This window comes from Labrus mixtus, chromosome 19, assembly GCF_963584025.1.
Source record: "Labrus mixtus chromosome 19, fLabMix1.1, whole genome shotgun sequence".
Taxonomy (NCBI): domain Eukaryota; kingdom Metazoa; phylum Chordata; class Actinopteri; order Labriformes; family Labridae; genus Labrus; species Labrus mixtus.
The window spans coordinates 24,069,580-24,096,967 of record NC_083630.1 but is presented as its reverse complement, the minus strand read 5'-3'; the positions used below and the strand labels follow the sequence as shown (position 1 = coordinate 24,096,967).

Here is a 27,388-nt window from a genome sequence, read left to right as displayed (position 1 = left end):
CAAAAAAGGCCCAAAAAATTATGATACTGGTATCTGTATGAAGGGCCGCTGTGATAATGCTACCCGTATTGGAGACCAGTATCCATACCAGTATATCTGAGGTTGTTACAGATACTGGTGTCTGTACGGGAGACCAGTACCCATACTGGATTTCATATCATAGGCCGATACTAACATCTGATATCCATATCAGAGACCAGGACTGATATAGTTTCAGTATCAGATACTGATATCTGTACTGGAGACCATTTCTCATACTGGTGTTTGTATCAGATGTCAATACTGTAACTGGTATCCATTTCAGAGACCAGTATGGATACTGGTGTCAGTGTCAGAGGTGGTTACCAGTACTGATATCTGTTCTGAAGAACTCTTCATCACTGCAACTTCTCTCTGCAGCCTTCAGCCGGGTCTAGGGTTTTTTTTTCTTCTCCAGACTGTTAGGATTGGTTTTGTACTCTGGTCGGTGAAATGTTTCTCATCAGAAGTAGAAAGGAACGTTTTTTTACAGACGAGACAAACTCTCCCCGTGAAACATTTGGAGACATGTCTTCCTCAGCTGCAGGGTTGTGAGGTTGCACATGGGAAACATTAAGCTCTTTACACATCGAATAGGAACGGGGCCAATAAATGTCAGGAATTTCAGAAAAATCAGACAGAGTGGGACTCCATCACTTGCCTTACAGTTTTGGGCGCTGCAATCATGAAGAGAACAGAACATTCCTCGTCCCATCACACCTTGCATTTTTATTTCCTGCCTGCTCTGTAATTAGCTCGGGGCAAGCTATTGTTTCCATGACATGCGAGAGCAAGCGAGAGGCCGACGGAACAAAGCTGGGTTAAATCAAGAGAGAACATGGACAATCCAGACCAGGTGGAATTTTTATTCATTTTTATTTTTTATTTTGGACACATCTATAACAAAGTAATGAGACATTCACAGTTCACCTTGCAGACTCTCAGTGCCACTCCTCTCCCAGGGCTGAATGGCGAGCAGTGGGGATGAAGCTGCAGAACGAGAGGGTGGAGAAAAAGAGATTAACATGGTGCTGCAAAGAGATCAGGTGACAGAGCGAGGAAGGCACGTTACAAAAAAAAAAAAGCCAGGTTGATGAGATTGAATGTGTCAGCTTTAATTTGGGGGAGACTTTGGCTTCGCCCTGGCTGCAGATGATCTGCTCCATACTTCAGCTGGATGACGTCCAAATCTGTCTCCTTGGAAGAGTTACCGGGCCATGGGACTTTGTCCAGACTCCCCGAGGAAAGCAGTGTACACACCACAGCACTTCAGATGGGCTCAATGTGGTGCGGGTGCAATTTTTTTTTCATTTTTATGATCATATTCAAAATATCTCTTTTATTATCTTCAACTAAGAAGGTCGGCCGGCTCTTCTGGATCAGCCTGGGAGCTCTTTTCAGCTTGACGCCAGCCTCTAAATTTAGTCCTTTTTTATTTTTCTGCAAGTTTGCATAGCTCTCCCAGGGTGTAATGTTTACACACTTTACATTTGGGATAATTCATTATATTTTAACTTTTTCTCAGGTGCCTTTAAACCCCCGTAATGAAGATCCTGCCCCTCTGCTCCACTTCAAACACGCTCTAACAAACACTTTAAGTTGACTTCTTCCAGTTTAACTTTGAACACTTTGGATCATAAAAGTTGTGCTTATCAAGTGACCATTTTTTTCTGCTCATCCCTCAGCTCCCAGATTTACTATGGGGGGTAACATCGTCAGAGTCAAATCGTAGGTCTACAGATGTTTTCAAGATGTTTTTTCTGTCAGTTGCAGATTATCCCCTGTAGCAAAATCTCATTAAAGTGCAATTTACAGAGCTGCACTGATGTTGCCATCAACCAAAATTAAAGGCATTAATTTTTCAAAAGAAGTTCACCCAAGTCCTCACAATAAATGATGTAGCACTTCGTATGAATGATTTGCCAAAGTATTATTTTTCGAGGAGGAAGAAATTAACTCACATTAACGGAGCGAGGGGATTGGACATAGGCTGCAAAAAAAAAAAAAAAAAAGATGTGCAAATGTGGCCATTTAGTCAGAGCGTGTCGGTACGGAGACATGCATATTAAGGCTACCATGCTGGGACAGATGAGGGAAGAGGGAAATATGAAACCCTGATGGAGGTTACGACACAGACACATAGAGAGAGACGTGAACACTGGAGGGTTGAGGCGCCCACTCTGCTGCTGAGTGCAGGACGACCGGAAACCAGAACAACTTACATGGAGTTTAGTTTGAGAGAAACTTACATCCTTTAAAAAAATTTAAAGTTCAGGGTGCAATAAAAAATATTATTTCATGAATTAATATTGTTGCATTTTTGCATCTTTGAAATAAAGGCTACGTTAATATTTTTAGGAGATTTACAAATTAAAAGCCAACCTGATTTAAAAATAATAATAATCATAATAATTAAAGCTCTTTTCAAAGACTTTCATTTTCTTTCCTTTTTTTAAGGATGATTAAAAATCTAAGCAGGATGATTTCTTTGGTTTTCTGTTCTATTTTGAAAAACTTTGACTTAATAAAGTTCATCATGTCACATAATTTATCTTAAAAGATCGAAGTTCTTTAAATTTAAAACATTTTAAGAGAAATTTTTTAAAGAAATAAAAATAAAGGAATCAACTTATGACAAACTAAACTACTCTGGGTTTACATTTTTAAAGATGTCAAATAATTACATGCATAATGCTGAAAATATAATATATGTTATATGTTTTTTATCACAGTGAGTATTTACAGTTTGAAATATTTTGACAGCTTGTCTGTTCTTACATTTTAATATAAATACTGGATCAGTTCATCTTTAATAAAGGCTGAAACAATTATTATTTTAATATACCCTAATAATAATAATAATAATAACAATAGCCCGATATTTCATATTTTATTACATCCCAACGAATCTCTGCCATTTTTAATTTCAGTGACTTATCACAGAAATTAAAAAGACCCAGGCCAGTTGAATATAATATCACTAATATAACGTGATGTAGATGAGAAGTCAAACACTGATCATTAAATGGAGATCGAACATGGTCGGTACAGCTCCATCTTTTAAATACATTAAAATTAATACCATGAAATGGGAGAGCGCGTCCACCGTGCTGGAAGCTGCAGCAGCAGCAGGGCTGTGATTTATAGTGATGAGGATGTCCTCCTGCAGACCACGTAGGGGACATAAAAAAAAGTAGAGCATAATATTGTATAGTCCGATGATTTATGTTCGTATTTATGATTCGGAAACGGTGCAATTAACATTCAAAGACTCGTGGTCTGAATAAATGCAGCTCAGCGAAATGACGAGACACTTTAATTAAGTTAGTTTAAAGATGTATTAGTATTTCATGCTATTATAAAATATGATTATACCCCTCTTTCTTTGCTTTCTCCAGGAAAATGAGAACTTTTTTAATTTCTAAAAAGAGAGTTGCGAGGACGTCGTGGACAGACCGCGTGCTTTTCAAAGTAAAAGTCTGTCTGGGCAGTACAATGCAAGGCGGATATGGGCTACGTTTAATTAAGTTAACTGATGAAAAAAGATGTCACAGCATGCTGCATGGAGCCTGCCCGCTGCACATTGTGGAGGCGAAAGAGCAAAAAAAAAGAAGAAGAAAAGAACCGGGCCTTTCTTGTAGCTGACGATCTCTGAGGCACTTGTTTTTGTCCTGAGCTCACACCGCCGGGATGTCACGCCAAAAGCCCATCAAGTAAATATCAAAGATGCGTGAGTGTCGCGGATCTTTCCACTCTGCATTTTTACCTTATTTCCTCCAATCCCACCTGCTGACTGCGGGTTAAGTTATTTAAATGCAGATTCTGTTTGGGAGGCTACACACGCATGCATGGCTCAAAATGCCATTGTCTTTCCGCTTCTTTTTTTTTTTTCACCCTTTCATCCTCAAATACAGAAATCATTTGCAAGGAAATTATAGGCCTCGCGAGGGCAGGTCTTTTGCATACTAATTTTGTTAGACTTACCTCCCGTGGTCAGTGTTCGATGTGACCATTAGCGGGGAGCACTAGAATTTATTTTATTCGATTGAAAGACAGTGTTTGGAGTAATGTGGCGGAGGCACCTTATGCCAGCTTTAAGATAAATGGCTGTGATCTTGTCTTTGTGTTGCTGCTGGATCCGGGCCTGCTGCAGGAGGACTGGAGTGGAGACTTACAGAGATTTAAGGAAAACACGTGGCCTTTGTGCGGGGGCCACAATGGCCTCCTCATCAGGTGCCTCTTTAAAAATGAGAGAGGCCCCTTTTTTTTTTATAGAATAAAAGCACAACTGTAAAAAGCGAAATCCTCCCTCATCACTGACCATTTCCATTCTGCTGACCTTCATATCTGCACACCCAGCCTGTCTGCACCCTCCTCTGCGTGTGATAGAATTACACAGGCCTATATTTCTTCTCACATTATGTGGTTTTAAAAGGTGAAAGGAAATATTTTTTACAGGCTAAAATATAAACACTTCCCCAGCTTTGTAAAAAAAATGGAGCTAAGCCGAGGCAGGAGAGATTTTTTTTTTTTGTGGTTACTTAAGGGGGGTTGGTGGGTTTGAATGGCAGAATAAGGGGGAGGGGAGGGGAGGGGGGGGGGGAGGCTTCAAAAGCTGCTTACCAGCAGGTGGCGGCAGCATAACGTTTGAGCAGCCCCACCCCTTCAGCTTGTGGGTTGTGGACTTCTCTGCTAATATTGACAGGTGTTTTATCCCTCCAGCTCAGGAGAAATTAAAACTGTCAACATGTCAGCAGATAGGATTTTATTGATCACCGACGAGTGAAATTCAAAGCTGGACTTACATTTTTTTCTTAAAGGTTTGATCTTATTATTTAAAAAAAGAAAAATCTGTGGTCAGTTCAGATCATAACTGAACGAGAGACATTTAAAGTGAAGCAGTCTCTGAATCAGTGTCTGACACCTGCACAGACAGGAAAGCCATCAAGGTCCTTTGTGATGACTTTTCCCCCTAGTGGTCAGCTCCCTCATGTCACTCAGAAGATGAATCACATGATGCATTTTTAATTTCCCCGGCATGGCCCCGGTCCAGGACTCTGGCTGGGTCAGATGGAAATGAGCTATACCGGACAGGCCGAGCGACAACAGCCCGACGAGGTGCAGCAGCACTTAAGACATGATGTACGACGGTCATTACCGGAGGCAGGTCAGGAGGGAGTCCGGGGTCATTTCTCGCCACCAAAGAGCGCCAGCAGAGAAAGGCAGAAAGTGTCTAGAAAATCTCTTCAGAGCTTTTCTGCCTTGGAACACATGCAGGGCCCCTGATGGGCGGATGATCCCTAAAGACAGGGAGAGATTATTACCCATCCTCACCTCTGCTCTTTGTTCTTGTACTGTATTGCGGCTGCAGCACCTGGCACGCTGCTCCTTCCCTCAGAGTTGCATCACAAATAATGGTTTGACATGTGTGCCACTTATCAACATGTCTGCAGACATGTTGATAAGTCACACATCTATTTTAGTTTTGTCTTATTAGCGGTGAGGATTTCCAGGATGGAGCGTATGTGCTATACTTGCACTCTTCCTGCACCGTATAGTGGCTTGCGGGTAATTACCAAACATCTGATGCTCTTTTCTTCTGCTACCTTTTGAACGCAAGCTTGACCTTTGCCTCCTGAGCTGTTGTTGTGAAACGGCTCGTCTTTTGTGAACGTGCTCCTGGGTGGCGCTCGGAGCAAAACCGCTGCAATCCCGGGGCCCTCGGTGTTTGTGTCTGGGTGTCACAATATTTGGGCTATCAAGAGAGAGCAAACAGATTAGAAGCAAAGACAAGGTGTGAATGTCGATGAATATCGCCGCATGTTATCTCTGCGCTCAGGTTTTATTGCTTCCTTATTTACGAGGGAACGGTTATTCAAAATGAAACAAAAGTTTCTGACAAGTAGAAAGTTAATTGCATTCAAACTTGGTGTTCTTAAAGCAAAGAGAGGACATGGGTGTCAAGGAGATTAAGAAGTGAATCAAAAAAGAGGAAAGGGGGGAAAAATGAAATAACGTGCTGGACCACCTCTCGAGCGAGTACAAGTGTGGCATCTGTGTCAGATGTTGTTAATTAATGTCAGTATGTTCCTCGCTGGCACTTTGCTTCCTGTCCTTGGTGCAGGGTAGATCCTCGAGAAGAAGTGGGGAACAAATGTGAGTGTGTGTGTGTGGAGGGGGGGATAGAGGGGTTAGAAACAGCAGTGGTAGGGGGTGTTAATCCCACTCATTATAATTCCAGTCTGTGGCTTGTCTAGGGGAAGGGACTTCAGGGGCCTACCTACCCGCCACATCTTATCAATATGTATTTCCCCCTTTTTTCACCTCTGACTGCATGCTGGAGATCTCTGTTTTCTCTTCTCTGTTTCCGTCTCTTTTCTCTCTGCCGGGTTTGTGCAAGAAACATGATGCAAAACTGTGAAAAAAATGGAGCAAAACAGAAAAATCTCGGTGTATTTTTTTGCTCAGATTTGTGTTTTGCACAAGCAACAGTAACCACATGATGAAATGTTGCGTCATGCACATTTGGAAACTTTACTGCAGGCTCACTGTGCAATGCCCCTGGAGTACAGAGGGGTTGACCCTGCACATTATGTACTGTATGCATGATAAAAACATGTTCTAACTATGTGGTGATAGAACACGTGATACAGGGAAGCAACGATAGTCACATAAAAAATAAGGTTTCTGCATCGTGTCTTTGATTGTTTTACCTGATAAAACACAAAATAAAAGTGCATGCATTAGTCTTATCCTTCTGTACACTACATCTCTGCTCTCCAGCGTTTTTGCAGCACAATCAAACCCCTATGTCAAGTCGTTGTACATTTTGTCCCGTCTTCGGGGAAATCAAAGACTTTTAAAGACACTAAATTATTTTTAATGCTCGCACAAAAATAATAGGCCATTTTCTAAACGATGTGCCATGCTGGTGCCGGGGATCATCAGGATGCCAGTTTTTTGCCTCCCCTGTTGATCGGCTAATTTGAGACTGAGCGCACCTGGTGTGTCTTATTGCGTAGCACGAGTGTCGAGAAAATGGCACTCCATCTAGCCGGGGTTTGGGTTATTTCCATGCAGAGTGCGAGGTACTGACGATGTTAGCATTAACAGGCCATTAAAAATGAAGGAGGATGAAGTCACTGCCACACAGAAAAAAGTTGCTGCGCCTTGCTAAATGGGAAAGCAGATTTGGGGGATGAGATAAAGAGGGAAGTGGAGCTTTCAAACATGGCCACCGTGTCCTGTAATGTTCAGCGTTTTATAAGGCCTCCACTGCGAGGGCCTCAGATGAATGTAGACAGGAGCGTGACTGCAGCACTCTGAATGGACTGCTGTTGGGACCCCATTGGGGCTTGTTTCAGAAACCCATTCCTGGTGGTAAAAGTGAAATAGCTGTGACATGCAGATGTTAGAAGCATCTTAGAACGCTCTCATAACCAGGAAGAGCTCTAAAAGCTTTAAAAGGAGTACAGTGGAGCGATGGTTATGGTTCTGACTATTGGAGTATATCTGCTGTTTATCACTCCTACCTGCCTGGCTCAGAGTCCTGGGGGGGGAGGGGGGTCTAAGCGGCGACTGCTTCCAGGGGAGCGTCAGCAGCTTATCTTCTCAACAGGTTTTTTTTTTTCAGGTTGGTTGTGTGGACAGCGAATCAGGGGCCGACCTCAGTGAAGGAAGAGGAGGAGAGCGCAGTTTGGGGTGGCGCCACACCTCAGCACTAATTTCAGGGTTAGCAGAACGCCCCAACAGGAGAACGGAGTTGCCATGGAAACGGTTAACAGCTAAACGCACTGTCCTACAATCTGAAAGAGGGGGGCCCGGAATAATCAGTCATCACGGCAACAGAGCAGATTATAGCAGTCCCTTCTTCAAAAAATGAAATATTTAGACACATAGTTCAATGTTTATTTTATTTTATTTTATTTACACAACTCAATAAAAGCAGTTTCATCTTTTCTGCATGTAACCACCCCAGAGGAAACAACATTTCTGATCCTCTCTGATTCAAGCTGCAGTGTAGTTTTCTTCTGCAGATTGTGCACAAACGCTCCCATTATTTAGCATTCACACGCTATCACAAAGTAATAAAACCCAGGCACAATCGCTTTTCTCATTTATTCTTTCAGCAGATGCACTCTGTAATAAAAAAATAAATAAACACACCCTTACATTTGCTCTCCAAACCAACCAAGCAAATTTACTCTCCCTCGATTTTTGAAATGATTCTTTTTACCCGGGCGTACGAGTGATATAAAAAAGCAAATGAAGTACACGAGAGAGGGAGTGATAGTCAGTGAGGGGCGACCACAATGTACTTTCCATCAGGATCTAGTCAATTTATCAGAGCGGAGATGTTATTAGCTAGATAGCTGCAGCACGAGCATGGAGGTATTTTTCCTCCCCATCAGTCTCCTTTATATTTTTAGCTGTTTTTTTTTTTATGTGAGTACAATGGCCTCAACATCAAACATTTTAAATGATGCTTGAAATACCAGTCACTTGACTTTTGATGTCACAGGCAATTAAATCCAACCTTACCCCCTTTTTCCACTGTTAATAACAGCAATCTTCGCCCGGGCCTAGTGCCTAATTAATATGTGCTATTTGTCACTTTGCCTTGACACATGTATATCAAAGTGGGGGTGGGGAGATGGCTGAAGCGGTGAGGAGGTGGTTTCTGATGAGGAGGAGGAAGAAGAGGAGGAGGAGGAGGAGGGGGGGGGGGGGGGGGGGCAGTGTAGTTAGAGTGGTGTGCTGGGCTTTCATTAGCTGGCAAGGTAGCGCTCCTCCTCTTCCTCTTTCCCCTCGCTGCTAAGTGAACGGCAGGTGTGGAGTCATTTGATTATTTATAAAGAGGCATAAAGAGAAAAAGCCAGCGAGGTGCAACACAACAAAACAGACTTACACATTATTAACGTTTCAGAAAGATGACGTTATAACACTGATAACAAAAAGCGTTTTTAATTATTATGAATAAGCATGAAATGACACATTTGTACTACAGCATTTAAGTCGTTTTTGTGGATCCGTGTGCACGACCGGTGGATATTGCACGAGACTCTAAACCAGAGATGGGCAACTTTGGTCACAGCAAGGGCCACATTTATTTAATTCTCACTGCCCGGTGGCCAAATTGTAGAATACAAAAACAATTACAGTCAATTATGTCTCAGATTTAACTCAACATATACCAGTGATCAAATATTATTATGCACATATTTCTGGTTTTCATGATTTCATGGCAGATTTTGTCATGTTTTCTTCATGTTTCAAATTAATTGATATGTTAAAATTGACCTGAGGGCCACGTTTAGGGTTGATGGGGGCCGCCAGTTGCCCACCCCTGATCCATAGAATGAAAAAAAGTTCTTCTGATGGTGATTATTTCTGCAATTTAACATGTTAATTTAGGGAAAGAAAATCTTCATATTCGTCTGTAATTCTGCGCCTTTGTAGGAAAATCATCATCCTCCACTGGAGTTTGACTGTAGCAAAGCGGGGCTTATAATTAGGCCTGTGCGTATGTGTGTGTGTGTGTTTGTGTTTGTGCGTATGTGTGTGTGTGTGTGCATGCATGTGCATTGTGCATCTGAGCACATGCCTCGTCATTGCCAGTTTCCACTCTGGCGTCTCGGCAGGAGGCAGGGCAGCACTGCAACGTTTGCGATGAAATCAATGATCCATGGTTCTTTAGATGTGACCAACAAACTAAGTTGTCATCTCGCTCTGAAACAAAAGGGGGTGACGGGTGGTGGGGGGGGGGGGGGAACTGAAAACACAGTGCACTGAGGCTACTAATATTACATTGCTAACGTGCAGCTCTCTGTGGGGTCAGCAGACAAACATCCATGCATTTACATCCACACTGTACATCTCTCTCTAAAGCCCCCCCACACCCCCCCTGTTCTCCTCCCCTTTCTGCCTGAAACCTTCATGCCAAACGCTGCCAGACTCTCACATCTGTGCTGAAAATGAATTGTATCCCAGAGCCCTCTGAGTCAAGGATTCACTTGTAAAGAATGCAGTTTTTATTGGATGAACAGACTAATGTACCATGCAATGTAGTTGCACTAGCATTTTATGCCACATTGAAAGAGTCAATTAATTTGCATAATTCAAACGAGCACGCGCCGCCTCTTTAAAGGCATGGCTAGGCATCCTGACTGGTCCGCGTCACGTCTTCCATTTCTGATAAATTAATCATTCCTGCCAAACAATTAATTACATTTATGACAATTTTGAACCTTCGTCCCCACCCAGCCTGGCTGTTTTTTTTACAGCCAGGCTGCAATATCGGAGCATCCCGATGAAACCCCGGTGATTTAGTGAACACCTTAACGGAGAGCCCGCGCCTAGGGCTGAATCAAATTAATATTTTGTTTCCCATCTGGTGGAATCAGCAGAATTAATGAGGGAAGGAGGCCCGTAGCTACGCAGAATCCAGGGATCAATCTGCCTCTCTCCGCTGGTTGCTACTCTTTGCCGGGAGGTGTGTGTGTGTGTGTGTGTGTGTGTGTGTGTGTGTGTGTGTGTGTGTGTGTGTGTGTGTGTGTGTGGGACTAGGAGATGGTGGGTTTTATACTTCTTCAGCGTGGGCATGCGTCACACACACAATGCACTGTAGTGATCACTACTGTAAATGAGTGATTACAGCCAGTCACTCCTCACAGCCCTGACAGACAGCCCAGCTCCTCTCCAACCCCGACTGATTAGTTCTTCAGATGCAGCGTCTCTCTCCGTCTGTCTTTTTGCCTTTTGTCACTTGTTTACAGCCTCTAATTGAATCGCAGAGAGGCCAAATGTCTCGAAGCATTGCCGGCGTTACAGTCACTATTGTTCTTTAGCAGAGAGAGAGGCTAGCTCAGCGCAAACAGCTCAGCATCTGGGCTGCATGTGGTTCCTGTCGCCATGGGGATGGCTGAGGGGGTCAGAGAGGTTTTTTCTTTCAATGCTGTCAAAACAGGAAGAGGGGAATTTGCAAACTCTATCGCTGCTCAAGATGTGCTACATTTACATTTTTTAGATTTTTTCAGGCTCACTTGATTTGTATTCCTGATGAGAGGGGGGGGATGCAACAGAGTATGAGGAAGGGGGACATTTGTGAATCCATCTTAATTTAAAAAAGCACAAGAATTCAAATTACTACATCCAAGTTTTCAGTTGTTTTTATTGAGAGAGAGAGAGAGAGAAAACTTTAAGTGATTTTTGCACCGGTGTCTCATTGTGTGTTGTGCATGATTTTTCAAGGGTACTGAGTTTACCCCTGATTTATTTATTTATTTATCAAAGGGGATTTGATTCTGTCAGAGCACAGAGAGAGGAGGGAGTTGAAAAGCATGCTCATTGTAATATTTATTTTCTGGACTTTTCCTGACCGATGGTTTACATTATTTTTCTGCATCATTGGGATTTTCCTACTTTTGAAAAAGGTTGGCTCTCTCTCACCACGTTCAGAATCATTACATCTTTTTTTTTTAATGAATATTTCTGGAGATGTTGGTTTGACTGAGTCGAGGCAGAATCCTTTTCTATCAGTTTATATTCTCCATTTTCAGAGAGAGTTAATTTTGGGTCAGACGTTTAGATTTGAAATGATGAATGAATGCATCACATGACCTCTGTGACCCCACTTGTCATTGGTGAAACCCTAATGGTCATAGAGAATGATAAATGCTGAAGAAATCTATGCAAAATATCAACATTAACACATTTTTCCTGCTCATGAATTTCCTCTCAAAAGTTCATTGTGTTGGGAGAAACTTTTGCCTCCTTCAAATACTTTGAGTTCATTGCAGCATGACTTTGGCTGCACACACACACACACACACACACACACACACACACACACACACAGAACGTGCCCCGGGACGAGAAACAGCAAAGGCATCACACGTTCATTTCATTTATTCATTCTGGTCATCAATTTTCTGGAGAAATGAGAAACGGAGACGGAGGGAGCGCTCTTATTACAGAAGAGACGCTCACACAGTGTCTTCCAACCTGAGCACCCCATTACTTCCTTCTCCTGCCCCCGTGTGTGTCTGTCTGTGTCCATGCATGTGTGTAAACTGCCCCCCCACACACACACACCACCCCCCGTGTCTGTCTTGCCTGCTCCATGCAGCGTTCTGCCGCCTGCAGAAGGTGCTAGTCGTCTCTTTGAAGTATCACTTCAATTATGGGGTTTAACCCCACAGGTCAGCCCTTGATTATTTACACAAAGCTGGTGTAATTCTGCTGGAAAGCCTCGCTCTTTGCCATGAATACAAAGCACAGGCTTCATTTGAATGGAGTGAGTTTCACAGCTAGCACTCGTCCCTGCTCTGATCTGCCTCTGATAGGGTCGCTTCATGTTTGGAAAAATTTGCACCGAGCAGAACTTTTATACTATAGAGCGTAAAGGTGGGAGGGAGAAAGGGGGGGCTGGATGGATGTAAACGGTCTGATATCTCTTACAAATAGAAAAACAAACATGATGGAAATAGGACAATAAAAAGGCCTTTTCTGTACACTACATAGTGGCCATCTTTTTTAATCTTCCTGGTGAGGGTAGAAGTTTGACCACCGGAAAACTTCAAAATAAAAGCCCGTCCAAATGTATGGCCCGCTCTCTTTCACTAGCCCGGTGTTGCTGCACGTTTTGACTAATAAAAGCAGCTCTGAATGAGAGGCCTCTGTGCATTTAGTGTTGAGTAGTTTGCAGATGAAACATATGTTGGGTCTCTCTCTCTCCCCCCCAGTGCAGCAGGTCGGTATGGATGAGCAATGGGAGTCTTGGCCTTGAGATTTAATATGTATATGTATATATTTTTAAACCCAGAAGTGAATGAGTGAGGGGTCATTTTGTTTGTTTTGACCGACAGTGATATGGAGTGATACAGAGTTTGTGGTGACAGAAAGATGTTTTGCCTGTTTTGTAAAAAACTCATTTGAGTGAAATTAGTCAGTTCTGCTTTTCGAGTGGACGGTCTCTCAGATGAGACAGAAGGACCAGACATGCACTTCCTGCAATTTGATATGTTCCCTCTCCTTCAAGATGATGTCGTTTTGTAAATTTGTGTAAAAGTGTTTCACATTTTGTAATCTTGTTTTGCACTTCCCAGCCACCGTACCTTTAAGGCCACCCATAAACGTCTCTGAACTCAACACTGACCACCCGCACTATCAGGTCTTCTTCTTCCCTTTTAGTCACTGCAGCACCCGACCTGCCCGCCTGACCACCATGGGGTCCAGAACCTTCAGCCACCCTGCCCCCCAGCGTCTGTAACTCTCCCCCGTCCCTTCAGACACCCTTAACATCGACTCTCCCTCCATTTTCAAATCATCTCAAAACACATCTTTATAAATATTCAGTCTGATCATTCTCCATCATGTGTCATGAATCCCCTCCATGATGGTTTTATATACTCTGTAAAAAATACATAATAATTATTATAATGTTGTGTGGTTACAGGAAAGAGTTAAACCCTCCCTGACGGCCGTTAAAGAGTTCTATTTGTGTGTTTTGTGATCGTCTTCATCGCACGTGTCACCATCAAAGATGCCTCAGTGATTTTTCTTTTCCTTTTTTTTCTTTTGTCACCACATTGAAAGCTTGTTTGTGTGTTTTGTCTGCTTGGCTTGCCTGATAAATTGGGGCCATGTAATAACTGATCTTTCCAAAAATGGCTTGAATAATAGATTGTTTTGTTGATCAGGTGGCTGTTTACTTACCCTTTCAAATCCCTCTCCTCTCTCCTCTCAGCTGGTGGCCTCCTATTGACTTGTTGTTATTTTTTCATGAAGTGAAGTGAGGGGGGGGGGGGGGGGGGGGCGATACCAAGTGCTGCTATCACTCCTCCTTAAATAATATAAACAAGAGAACAACAAGAAAAGAGAAAAAAAAGGTGAGGTCTAAGTCATCTTCCCTGTTAGTTCATTTCAGACTCGATGGCTCTCGCTCGCTGGAGCATGATGCGTGCGATGAAAATACGAGGGGTCCTCTCTTCTCTCTGCGCGGCCCCCGTGTGCACCAACCCCCATAAAAGTTGCAACTGCCAGCTCAGGTGGAAAAATGTAGCAGAGTAAAAAGATGTATTCAATAAATAGAGAGGGACAGCATGGGGGGCCTGAGGGAGAGAGAGAGCGCCTGAGACGGAGGTTTTGGAGAGTGGAATAATGGAGGACAAGGTAGATGGGGCATGAGTGTACATTAAACAGCGGTGCTCGACGCCTGTGAGAGGAAGCGCACTGCTGGGAATATAACTCTTAACTAGCATTGTCTGCTTTCAATTTAAAGGAACAACCAAGTCTGTCATCTGTATAATTCTTTTTATTTTTTTTTAAAGGAGGATATCTCTGAAGTTCAGCATTGAAATGTTCTCGTTCACGCCCCAGGGTAGAAACAGTTTGACCTCGCCTTAAAGCCACACAGTGCTTTATTTGACCTCCGATATGAAAAAACTTCAGTAAAGACTTTTTATAGGAGCATAACAGATTACATGTTGGTTAGATGTAGAGGTGCACAGGTTATAGCAGCCAGTATGTCCTCCTTCTAACTTCAGATTCTGCTCCTGAATGATCTGGATTTGGGGGGGAGGTAGGCGTCTTAAAAGTGCCTACCTTCTCTGGTCCAAACAAATCCAGAGCATTCAGGAGCAGAATCTAAAGTTAGAAGGAGGACATACTGGCTGCTGCATTGTTGTCAGAGAAGCCAGCACTTCAACATGTTTCCTTAATGATCAGATAGTAAGGTCACAATTGATGGTGTTTGATGATATTCTCCCTCTAAGAAGGGGATGGTTAGAAAGGTACGCACACGGTGTGACCTCCTGAAGTGATCAGTTTCCATGTTGGCACTAAAAACTGAGCGTGCTCCTTTATATATTTCACAATGAGGAAGATTACAGAGACTATTTGGGTCTTGATGAGAGATTCTCTGTGTGCCAATCCATCACGCTGATATATACCTGTCATGAAGAGAACAGAAAATGTGCCATTGTAGTCGTGCCGCCGTCGCACGAGTCGACGCCGCGCGCCGCTGGTGATAGCGTTGTGAGTGACAGCTGGTGCCTTGATTGTCAGCTCAGCACTCCCATAACCTCCCATGAGTCTATTTGTGCTCCACAAATACAGTAACATGCTCTCCTAGCAGAGAGACAAAAATGATTCAGTCGATTTGTGAGGATGACAGCGTGAATACCGAAAGAAAATGACATTCATTTAAATCTTTTGTCCAAATTTCAGCGGTACATAAAGAGAAATTCAAGCAGTGTCATGGAAAAAATACTTTTCAATGTGGTGTGTGATTGACTGAGATAGCATAAAGAGACGTTTTTTAGAAATGGATTCTTTAGTCCAAACTATCATCCCCTGCTTCCGCAAATGGACACAAATTTCCCTCCGACCCCTCTGAATCTAAACAACATCAACAGCCGGCCCCTCTGCAAAAAAAAAGCAAAGCAGTCAGAATCCTCCAGAGCTGAGATTGCACAATGCCCTGGTTGCATGTCTTTGTGTCACCAAAGCACATTCATTACACCTCCTTTCTATCTATTTCAGACAAAGCATCAATTTTGAAGATGTGAGGTGTGTTCAGGGTGCAGAAAATGTCACTTTTTTCCCCCCGTCACTGGTGCCAATGTTTTCTCCTTCCACGACCCCGAGGGGAGGAAAAAAAAAAAAAAAAGGAGTGGCCTCGGCATGCGTCTCTGCCATCTTTCCATTCCCCACGGAGATATTTGAGTGCGAGATGAGTCTTCTTCTCACGCTGGGTACACAGAGAGAGGAGAGAAGCGGCGGCGGCGCATACACGTACTCAGGAAGAAAATGGGAAGTTTTTCCATCGGCAATAGAAACAATGCAAAAGTATTCAATTTGCAACATCTGCTTCGCTTTAATAATTAATTGCGTTTGAATGTTTTATAAGTGTACTGTGTAATCTTCAGCAGGAAGGACTGGGAGATGTTGTTACTCGCCTTTTTATATTCTATAAACATGGATGATGTATTTACACACACTGTTATTTAGACCTGCTCAATTAATAGCAATTTCATCCTTTTTTTGCGATATTTGCATACACATTAAAATCCTCCCAAAAGTTTGTGTGTTTCTCACTTGGCTTGCTTACGTCAAGACGACCGGGCGAAACCGACCGAAGGAGGAGAATATGTTTACAGACGAGCTGATTTATCAGAGTATTTATCAGAATCTACATGACGTTTTCTTTTCATCACAGTAGCTCTTATAAGCTTATAGAGCGGTTTCACGTAACATCCGGTGTTTCCATGGTAACAATAACAATGTACTGTGTGTGTCATGGCGGCCGCCACGACAAGACATATCCCGTTACAACTGTAGAATTAAGGATTTCTCTGGTTTTGATAACTGTTGGAAATATTTGAGGTAATGTAAGTACTCAACCAAAAAAAAAAACAACATAAATTTTGTAAAAAAAATTTAAATTAATTTTGATATTTGAGTTTAAAAATTCTACATATTGCACCTTTAAATGTAGAAACTTTGAAATTTTTTATTTTGGATCTGTCAGCTGGGACAGATGCAAACACAGGTGTTGTGTGAGAGACATGAAGAACAGCAGACAGACGAGGAAACTGTTGCTAGTTAGAGCAAATATCCCCTCTTTCATTTTTGCTGATATTTATCACTCGTTATATCCAGAGGTGTGGAGTGCAGGGACGGAATATACCCACTTATTTTTGTTCAGCTCCATAGGGTAAACCACTTCTTAATCCCCTCTGATTCACACCGTTGATTGATTGACAAATATTCAGGAGGATGCTGCCATTGAAGGGATTACTCTGGATACTCTGTCTCTAATTGGCCGGTAAACACTGACTAAATGTGCCGTCGCACATGTCACTGTTTAAACCCGAGGATGTTTATCCTCGGCTGGACGGGACAAAAGTAAGAGTATACCCACTTCTTCAGGAACAATGTTGCAGCATGCATATTATTCTCACATCGTGCAGGCCCACTGTTAACCCTTTGCAGCCTGACCTGTAACCCCTGCATGTCTTCTTTAATGGAACATGAAGATGATCTCTAACCTGATGATTTAGCTTTACATGCTAAGTGTTGTGTAGAAACATTAGAGCTGTTTTCTTTACCGCCTAAAGACAACGGCCCTAATAGGATCAAAGATGAGGCAAGCAGTGATTTCCGCCATGCAGCCGAGCTTTATTAACAAACCCCTTTATCTCCGATATCATCAAAAGGCGATCATCAACTAAAAGTTAACAGCACAAACCCTGAGCTCCTCTATCTCCTGAATGCGACGCACCATCATTTGCTGTGTTTTTTTTCTTTTTTCTGCCCCCGTGACTGATTATCATTACCTTTTCTTGCAAATACCATGCTCATTACGTTAGTGTACAGCCAAAACATTAGTAGAGGGAGCCTATCTCTCTCCCATGAAGGCAGAGGGGAGGAGAAGAGCTATGGAGGCAGATTTTTTCCCCTAGCCTCAGCAGCCAGCCCTGGCGCGCTTGGCTATTAACCACAATGAACATGGGCTTTGTTATTAACATCTGTTCATCAGGGATCGGGCCCAGGCCTAATCACCCCTCACACCTTCTGTTTCTGCACAAGAAGAGAGGCAATCAAGGGCATCATTTGGCAGCTGGCTGGAACTACTAATGCTTTTTTCTCCTGCTCCACTCCTGCCCTCCCCTTCCCTTGATCGCCTTTTCTCTCTTCACTGCCATCATTTTTTCCCTCTCTTTTTCTCCCCCTTATCCTCAAAAAATGTCTCTCGCAGCCTCTTATGGGATTATGTTATTTGGGAAGAAAACACACATGAAGACAGACTAAAGAAAACACAGAGAAAATGGGCGCACACACACTCACACACACACACACACAGAGACAGTAACCGAGGCAGAGAGAGTGAACCTTTGATAGCGGGCGAGATGGTAGATTTACTGATGGCCGTAACAGTCCGGCGCTGCGGGTGGTTCACATGAACTCAACCTCATCTCAGTCTCTCTCGTCTCTGTTCCTCCCACTGTATCGCAGGCAGATGTTCACAGGTTCATATCAGCGCCTGAAACAACATTCAGACAGGGTGTGAGCGAGAGAGGGGGGGGGGGGGGCAGACACAGGAAGAGATAGAGAAAGAGAGAAAGATGTGAGATCCAACAATGGTGAGAAAGCAAGAGATAATAGTGAGATTGACAGATTAGCAGTGGGAGATACTATATGTCAATAAAAAAAAAAATCACTGCTGCAGATTCATTCCCAGAGCGAGAGGGATGACTTTTTTTTAAGGTGATGTTGGTGATAAAACATGTGACACGTGCAGCCATGGCAGCAAACTACCGACTCTCTCCTTTTTTTTATTTTTTAAATGTGAGCTTCTCTTGTGATTTATTTTTCTGACTTCTTTCTGCACGTTCGTCTGTGTCGGTGCAGCCTGCAAAAACATATGATATGTATTTTTCTTGCAGCCAGATATTGCAACATTTGTTGTCATCGGATTAATCCCTTTGTCAGCTCCGGCCTCTTGAACACATTGTGTCTCCTTCTGTTACCCACAGGAAGTGAAGGACTGGGGCATCTGTGTTTGGGTTGGCTATGTCTAAATCAGCACTCCTTGTACCGTCGCACACACACACACACACACACACACACACACACACACACACACTCTCTGAATGTCTGTTTCTCACTGAGAACAACATGTCCTCTTCTGTCTCAGTAGAGGGGCTTCATAACACAAAGGCCTTTCATGTGTGCATGTGTCTCTGTGATGGCTGTCACCGTCTGGCTAAGTTCTCGGGGGCTGTCAGCTTGAGATGATGTTTACCACCACGCTGCTGTCAATCACAGAACTTCTTATTACTCATATTGCTCTGTCGTGTTTTCTTTGCTGTGAAAGGGTTAAGAATGACCAAATTAAAGCCATTCAATCCATTGAATCGGCATATATGTGAATAAAGATAAATGGTTTGGTCTTAAAGGTCAGGACAATCTGAGAACCGATTGCTCATCGATATATTTTCGGCGACATCATCAGCATATTCCCATTTTTTAATCCAAGTGTTATATTTCAGTTAATATTCCCCAGAAAGCCTTTTAGATGTGACGCTTGGCCTGTGTCCACAGACGGTGCCCACAACCTCTAAGCTCTTTGTTGCTATGGTTACATAAGTTAAATTCTGCTTCCCTCTGTATCGATAGTTTGTGTTGCTCCGCGTGCCGATCGGTGTATCTTTAGGAGTGTTATGCGTTTGTGATTAAATCTTCTCCAGATTTGGGGGGTGGGGATTCTTGCAGATGCAGCTGGACCGTTCTTTTGGGAGTGTTTTGATCGGGAGAATTCAGTAAGATTGTAAAACTCGCTGTCACTTTGTCGGCGGTCTGACAGATGCTTAGATTGTGGCTGCCGCAGTGGTTGGATCTTGAAATGGTTTACATGTTTGTAGCCTTCTAGCAAGTGATAATTAACAGGTTTTAACACATCAGCAGTGATGGACAGAGAGGATCTTTGCTATGGTAACTGGTTTAATCCCCCCCAAAAAACTGCAATGCGTCCTGCAGTTGGGTCAGATCGAGGTCGGTTCACGTTCTTACTACAACAACAAACCGCACCAAAGTCAGAAAGTTAGCGGACCACGACCCACCTTTTCAAGCGGTCTCGGTCTGGTTGATTGGTCCGCAGCCGGGTTTGATTGACAGCTTTCACACCAGAGCAAATGAACACTACTAACTTCATTTCATATTTGATGTATTTGCTCATTTCAGTGTTTGGCACACTGTTCATGAGCAAACAGGAGCAGGAAGGAGAAAACTTACCTGCCCCCCTTTCCTAATAACACAAGATACTGTTTAACAGAATATGATGACTAACTTGTTGTTTTCTCTTTCTTTCACAAAACAAAAAATACATCAACAATATAGAATCAATCAAATACAATCAGTTAGATTAACTCAATACATTCATCATTTCCCAGAACCCTTTCTTTATACATTATTTTAAATTGAATGATAGTTGAGCAGCATTTTAAATGATTATCAAGATAATTCCATAATTTAACTCCTTTTACTTCAAAACAGACTCAAATTCATTTGAACTGAAAAGCTGTAAATCGTCAGCGTGTATCTTCTTATGTAGCATTAAGCAGCTAGCATCTAAAAACTGAAGCCTCCATATGTTACTGTACAGGTGTCACCATGTTTATTTAACACTTACAATATCAGTTCAACCTCCTCTTTCAGATATTTGCTCTTGTATCGGGCATGAATAGCGTTCTCACAACATTTAAGTAACACACTGTATGCTCTCTCTCTCACCCCCCCCTCCCCTCTAGTATGTATACTACTTCTAAGTGTGAGCAGGATTTGTCTAATTAGCCTCTTTGCAGGCTTGGAGCATCACTTTTAATGAGGTATCAGGTCTTCAAGGTCATTTCCGTTTTTTCCCAGCTTGTGTGTATACGTTTTTAGCGCGAGCGTGTGAGCGTGTGTTTTTTCCTTCTTCCCCCGTCTGTTTGTTTGTGTTCTCTTCTTTTTTTTAATTGAAAAATGTCGACTCAGGTTGTCTCCATCTGTTAAGTGAGGAGCAGCATGACCGAAAATAATTATGACCTTTGCAGTCTGTCTTTTCCCCCCAGAATGCCGTTCTGTCAGCGAGAGAGCGCCGCTTGTGTGTCGCTTCACTTTCCCATCGCTTGAAGACACTCACCAGCGGCGCGATCGTTGAGAGAATTGACATGTGCAGAGACTCGTTTTCTTTCTCTTTTCCATCGCACATGTTTATCTGTAATTCATATTTTGCTTCCTATCTTTACTCTGATTTCTCATTTCCAGCCGGCAGGGGTCAAGGCTAACGCACCCTGTAGACGTTAGTCAACAATAGCTTTTTTGGTCGTGGCTCACAGCATCCACACTTTACCTCTTCAGACAAGGGTCGTCAGTTTTATTGTTTAAAAGTCATTCTGCCTAACCTGTATCGACTCCATTTTCTTTCATTTCTTGACCTAACTACCCGTTCAGTTCTCCATCGTCTCCTTCCTCCGACGGCTTCGGTGCATCATGTATTCACCACGCAAGACCTCTCTCTCATTTCCCCCGTTTCCTTCATTGTTTCCTCATTCCTCAGAGACACTTCTGTTTCTGTAATGGTGCATGGTCAACCATTATCTCTCTTATCACACATCTGTCTGTCTAACACATTTGCTCATACACAGATTGTGCTTTCCACCTCGCTGTCTCCCAAGAAGTGAAGTGTCAGGTGCAATTTGACCAACTTCAAACAAAAGCCCTGGCTCACAGAGCTAGCATTGTTAGCCAACGCACCCCCCCACACACATAAATACCAGTGTGATTCGATGGTAGGAAGCGTGCCCACTGTGGAAATGATAACAGTGAAACTGGTCCTGGCCTATATAGCCCTGGGAGTGCGAGTGTCCCCTCCTCTGTCAAAGTAAAAACAGTGAGGTGCTAAACACCTTCCATCCCGGCAGAGGCGGGGGGCTCACAATGCCATTAGAAAAAGTGTGGAGAAACACTCGGAGTGTCAATTCCTCAGGCTGGTTATACTGCGAGACTCTGAGTGTCCAGGGATGCCATCGTCATGCCGGTAGGACGTGGAGACAGGCGGGGGGTGGGTGCTCTAGGAATTATATATTGAGGATCAAGGAGAGGTGTGGAGGTGGGCGGATGTGAGGGATGTGTTGTGCTACCATATATGTGGTCTGACCCCCAGGATGGCTATTTAACTACTTACCGGCAGGCACAGTGCGGGGACGAGCCCACCAACACAAACAGGAGAGAGTTAGTGCTAATGACTGTGCATGCATTAACATACACACAGACATGACAAACATACAGGACACACACACTCATATATACACAAAGTAGCATGTGAGAGCTAAGAGAAGTAGGCCGGGCCTTGATGGGTTAAACGGCCTTGTCCCCCCCCCCCCCCCCCCCCCCCGTGTTCAAGGGAATGTGCTCCTGTGCTGTGAGCGATGGCTTCCTCTCTCTGGGGCTCCAGCATGGGGCCAGACTGGTGGCTGTTAGCTGGAGATGGATGACTCCTCATCCTGCCCCTTCAGACAAGTAGAGAGAGCACACAGGCAGAAAACAACACACACAACCTGAGCGTGCAGCCAGGGGTGGCGCTTTATTTAGACAACAGGCCGTGCATTCTGCTGCATGATGCAAAAAAAGACAATTAAAAGAAATGTCAGATTAATAAACATTCTCCTCTTCACGCGTCCCCTAAAAATCAAGACACTACAATTCTACAATTCACTCTGCAGACGCTTTTCTCCAAAGCGACGTACATCAGAGAGTAAGAACAACACAAGCAAGGATCTAGAAAAAAGGGAACAATGTCAGTAAGAGCAAACGATCAGCTTTGAGTCTGATTGGACACACAGGTGCTGACAGGAAGTGACCAGAGGCAAAGCACAACATTGAGGGCAGTTCTTGAGAGCTCTAATCAGTATAGAAACCATCTTATAAGTCGTCGTTATCAAACAGAAACCATCGTCATTACCATCATCATCATCAATAATATGGAGACCATCATCATTAAGTTAGTAGGTATTCATGAAAGAGCTGGGTCTTTAGCTTTTTCTTAAAGGTGCAGAGGGACTCTGCAGATCACATGGAGTTTGGAAGTTCATTCCACCACCGGGGGGCGACAGAGGAGAAGAGTCTAGTCAGAGACTTAGGACCCTGTTGTGAAGGTTGGATCAGACGCCTTTCATTGGCAGAGCGTACTGTTTAACATTTGTTATTGCATCAGTTGGAATAATTCAGCATGATGTCGCCCCTGTAGCACAGATTGTTACCTCTGATCTTACACATTTCATCACATGGGTTCAAATCATAGACTGTATGAAACATGGAATTAGTTTCAGTGACGTCACCCATTGGTTTATTTTTTTTAAAGATTTATTTTTGGGCATTTAGTTCCTTTAATGGAGAGACAGGACAGTGAATAGAGTTAGACATCGGGTAGAGAGAGAGAGTGGGGAATGACATGCGGGAAAGAAGCCACAGGTCGGATTCAAATCTGGGCCGCCCGCTTGGAGGACTACAGCCTCCATACATGGGGCATGCGCACTAACCACTGCACCACCAGCATCCATTGGTTTCTTAAGAGGAGTTTTAAAGCCCAGTGATGGCAGTCGCCATAAAAGCTATCTCCACCTAACTTTCAATCACCTAGCAACAGGTGACTGAGGCCTCCTAGCATACAGCTACACTATGACCACCTGTCAAGCAACCAAGCAGATTTATGCAAAATGATGCATCACTCTTAGCCAGATGATTTATAACAAAATGTCCCACAAACTGTTTTTAAGAGCAAAGAAATTAGCTATTGAGGCCAAAATGTTGTTTTTTTTTCCAGGCTTAAAACATGTTTAACATGACAGGAAACGATCGTAAGAGACCTCATCGTACAAGGCTGCAAAGGTGTTAAGTCCGGGCATTTAAATATGCAAACTAATGGGGATTACTTGTTTTTTTGAGGTGGTCTCTCAAGGAACACTTCCACATTTCCTTCATTTTTGTTCACATTGGTTGGACTAAATCCACTCTCAGAGCCTATTGGCTGCTGTCGTCCCACAGTACAGTTTGTGGTGCAGCCTTAAGGTGAGTGATAATAAATGGCTTCCGGCCCATGACTTGTTTTTTTGTTTTGGAGTTGCCATCATCTCCAGTCCAACCAACAATTTCAGAAGTGAGAATGAAGTTGGTGTTGAGACATGACGTCTAAGCAGATGGTCCCGCCCCCCCTGGTCTCCAGAAAGACTGTTCCTGTTCTTGAGTACACCTACGATACCACACAAACTACAAATGAAGACCAGATCACCTGGGCCCCATTTTTATGAAAATAGAGATTTAATGAAACCATTTCAGTAAACAAGATGTGCAATTAGGAATAAAAATATTCCTTCCATTTTTTCTTAGAGTATTTGATGCGTTAAAGGTCTTGTTACCAAATGCATACTTTTCCTAAATTGGCTCAGTTTTAGTTTCTAAAGCTGAACTCGTGAGTCATGCTGAAAATCATTCATGACACCAAAGCATTTGAAAAGTAATTTAGGAAGTCTAACGCTGTTTGCTGCAATTAAAAGAATTAAAAACTCCAACATATTACAAAAGGTGTCCATTTAAAAAAGTAAAACCCGGTCCATGTGTTTGACCACATGAGTTACTGCACTTCAGCCGGACTCTTCATGGTCCAAGAAAGGAGGTCACCCTCAAAGCCCAGTACAAAGGGCGGCCTGATCCCGCAGTGTTGACTTTAACGCAAACGTCCCTCCTCCACGCCGCGGTCTTCACAGAGGCCTGAACAATGTATCTAAAGTGAAGTTCTCTCAGCAGGTGGAGGTTCAAACGGGTCCCGGACCAGAGGCACCTCGGGGAGGGGATCGGATGGCTGCCGCCTTCAGGCCTGGCCAAAGTTTGACCCGCACTTAAAAAACAGGCCTCGTTCCAGACCATTGCTGCTCTCCCCCCTCTTGCTAAAACAACAGCAGGGGGAAAAGTGTGCGTCAATGAAGGTGTAGGATTGGGTGTAAATGGGGTGTGTGTGTGCGTCAGTGAGTGGTGAAAGAAGGGCATGTAAAGGTGTACCCGCACCTTAAAACACTGACCCAAGCCTGGGTAAACACACAGATGACCACCTCATGGGCTTCTGTCTTTGAACTCTGAATGTGTCAGCGCACAAACATGTGACCCGTGTGTGTGAAGCAATCTTCATGTGAGGTCAAAAATGTGTTATTCATATAGATCTACATCAAAAGAAGGATGTTAGAGTTGACTTAAGTCATTATTTAAAGTTACTACATGCTCATGCTTTCATAAGTTTACAGTATTTTTCTATCTTTTACATTTTTTAAGATTACATTCAACCAAAGTCAGCGATGAAACCCAGCGAGTAGGTCGGACATATGATCGCGCTGGGACATACTGAGCATCATAACGGTCGTTGATGGCCACCAGCTGTTAGGCCCCGCCCTTTGGTCAGTGACTGATGGGCCAAACTTGACCTTCTCTCTCGGCAGCATCGGGTGTACGGGGCCAGGGGAGACTGAAAACATCCTCTCGGAGTGATGGCTGTTTCAGGGGGTTTGGGAGACACGAGGAAACATGGCCTGCCAGTCACACACTCTCTGTGGTTTCAGAAAGAGCCAGCAGTGGCATGCCAGACATGCCACACATGCATGCGCAAGGCAAGACTTCTCAGGCCAAGCTGAGCCAGCAGGATGCCAGCGGTCACTAACTTTACCAAACACAGAGAGGGAATGCAGAAAAAAAAAAAAGAAGAGACGTAACGGCAGTAATGGAGGTTTAAAAAAATTAATGAAATAAAAAAAAACATTGAACTGCTTATTGCAATACTTCACACAAACTAATGTAGTGTAGCTGAGCAGGCTGCAGACATGGAGACGGCTCTACTGTGGATTCTTCTTCTTGGATGTAATCCAAGATTCTGCAAGACATCTGCTCTATTCACAGAAATGTAATAGCCTGGTAACTGACAAGAGAAAGTATGCATACTAAATGTACATGTGCATGAATGTGTGTCGAGAAATGAACGGTCGTTATAGAAGAAATGTATTCACACATTAAGCCGTATGACATGAGAGGGAACTTTCTGCACGTGTAAAAATGTTCTGATCTGTTTTTTACTTCTCTTCTAAAACCTCAGACTACGCTGACTTCTTCTGTGACGCTTCACAAAAACATAAATATTATTATTATTTAACAACTGGAGGCAATACTATAATATGGATTTAATACGATTTCTACCGTCTTGATTGGTCCTGACCTCGTTCACTGAAGGGACCCTGACCTAAAAACAAGCTGAGCTAACATTAGCATTAGCATTAGCTGCCACTTCCTCTTGTTGCTACCTGAATGTCTGACTAAGACTGTCAGAGAAAGAGTCTGGTTCCTTAAATGTCTCGATCCTGGAGCCTCTGGTCTCGGTCTCGATTAGTCTGGTCTTGACTACAACACTTATAGAAAGTAACACAATGACATCATAATTTATAATAAAGGTCGACTATATTAATCTGAGCTAAGGGAACCTTTAATATCAATCGACACAGAGTTAATCTCGTCTTACACTATGATGGGAAGTTATGTAACTAAGATAACATGTTTGACAAAATAAAATAAACCTTTACTTTGCATTCCGCTTGTAGCTTCCTCGGGTCCGCCCAGCACGCTCACTCACGACAAAGTGACAGTAAAGTCCGGGTTATGTTTTCTTTCATCGTATGTTCCTGCAACCCGGCGACACCCTGAGAATGTGAAGTACAGTAGGCTGGCTGTGCACGACGGCTGACCCTGTTGGTCATCAAAATAAGGTGCATGTTTTTATTTTATTTATTTATTTAACCAGGTAATTAACCCACTGAGATCAGGATCTCTTTCACAAGGTGACCTGGTCAAGACGTCAGCAGCACACTTCATAAAGAGCATTACATGATAAAGAGACAAAACAATAAGTGAGGAGAGAACAACGATTTACAATGTGCAAATTGATTATAAAGTGCAGAATCCTGATCACAGATTACAGAAACACATCAGGCACTGTCCCATTGTCTCGCGTTTTTATCTTTTAAGATCGAGACAAAAGGCTTCAAGCCAAATGAGATCGGCCATTTTCAAGTAAAAACAACCCAACGCTCACTAAGGAGATCAGCTGACCTTGTTGGTGTTTCTTGACTTCATCAATATGTGACGAGTGAGGACTCACAAAACTCAAAATCAAAGACACCCTGACTCTCGCCCTCTCTCTCTCCTGGAAGAGTCCACTGCTTTGATTTGACAGAGACACGTTTGATTGAGGATTCAGTGTGAACGATATTCTGTGATTTGAGGGAAATTGAAAAAAGAGAAGTGTGTGTGGGAGACATCAGTGACGGTGGTGTTGATTGTAATTGACAATAATAAGCTTGTTTGGTGGATATGAAGGTTGGGGTCGATGTCGGGGGTTGGATGTTTGGTTTGCTGTAGATTTGCAGTCTAGTGGAAAAGCCATAGAACAATGCGTCTGGGACAGAAACAGAATCCTGAAAGAAATGAGTTTCTCCACTTTGGTCTCTTTATTTATGTGACGATTTACGACTTATCTGAAGGGTGAGCCGCTCGTGTGAGAGTGAGCGATCCACGGGTGTTAACAGAGAGCTACATAGTCCTGATTCCAGTCCAGCTGACGTCCCTCTGCCTCCTCGAGGAGTCGGCCCGGCTTCTCCTCGAGATTTAAGGGTGATAATAGAGTGCTCAAACGATCACAGCTGTGGTCGCTGGGGACATTTCAGGAGGAGTGACATGTGAGAGTGTCACAGAGCTCTGAGGTCACGGGCCAGGGTATGTAGGGTGAGCGAGAGAG

General features: G+C 43.3%; 1 protein-coding gene across 1 annotated transcript in view; it reads left to right on the top strand.

The window, feature by feature from the left end:
* Positions 1–27,388, top strand: part of LOC132994240 (Golgi reassembly-stacking protein 1-like) — a 408,891-nt gene that overhangs the window by 270,342 nt on the left and 111,161 nt on the right. The window lies entirely within an intron of this gene.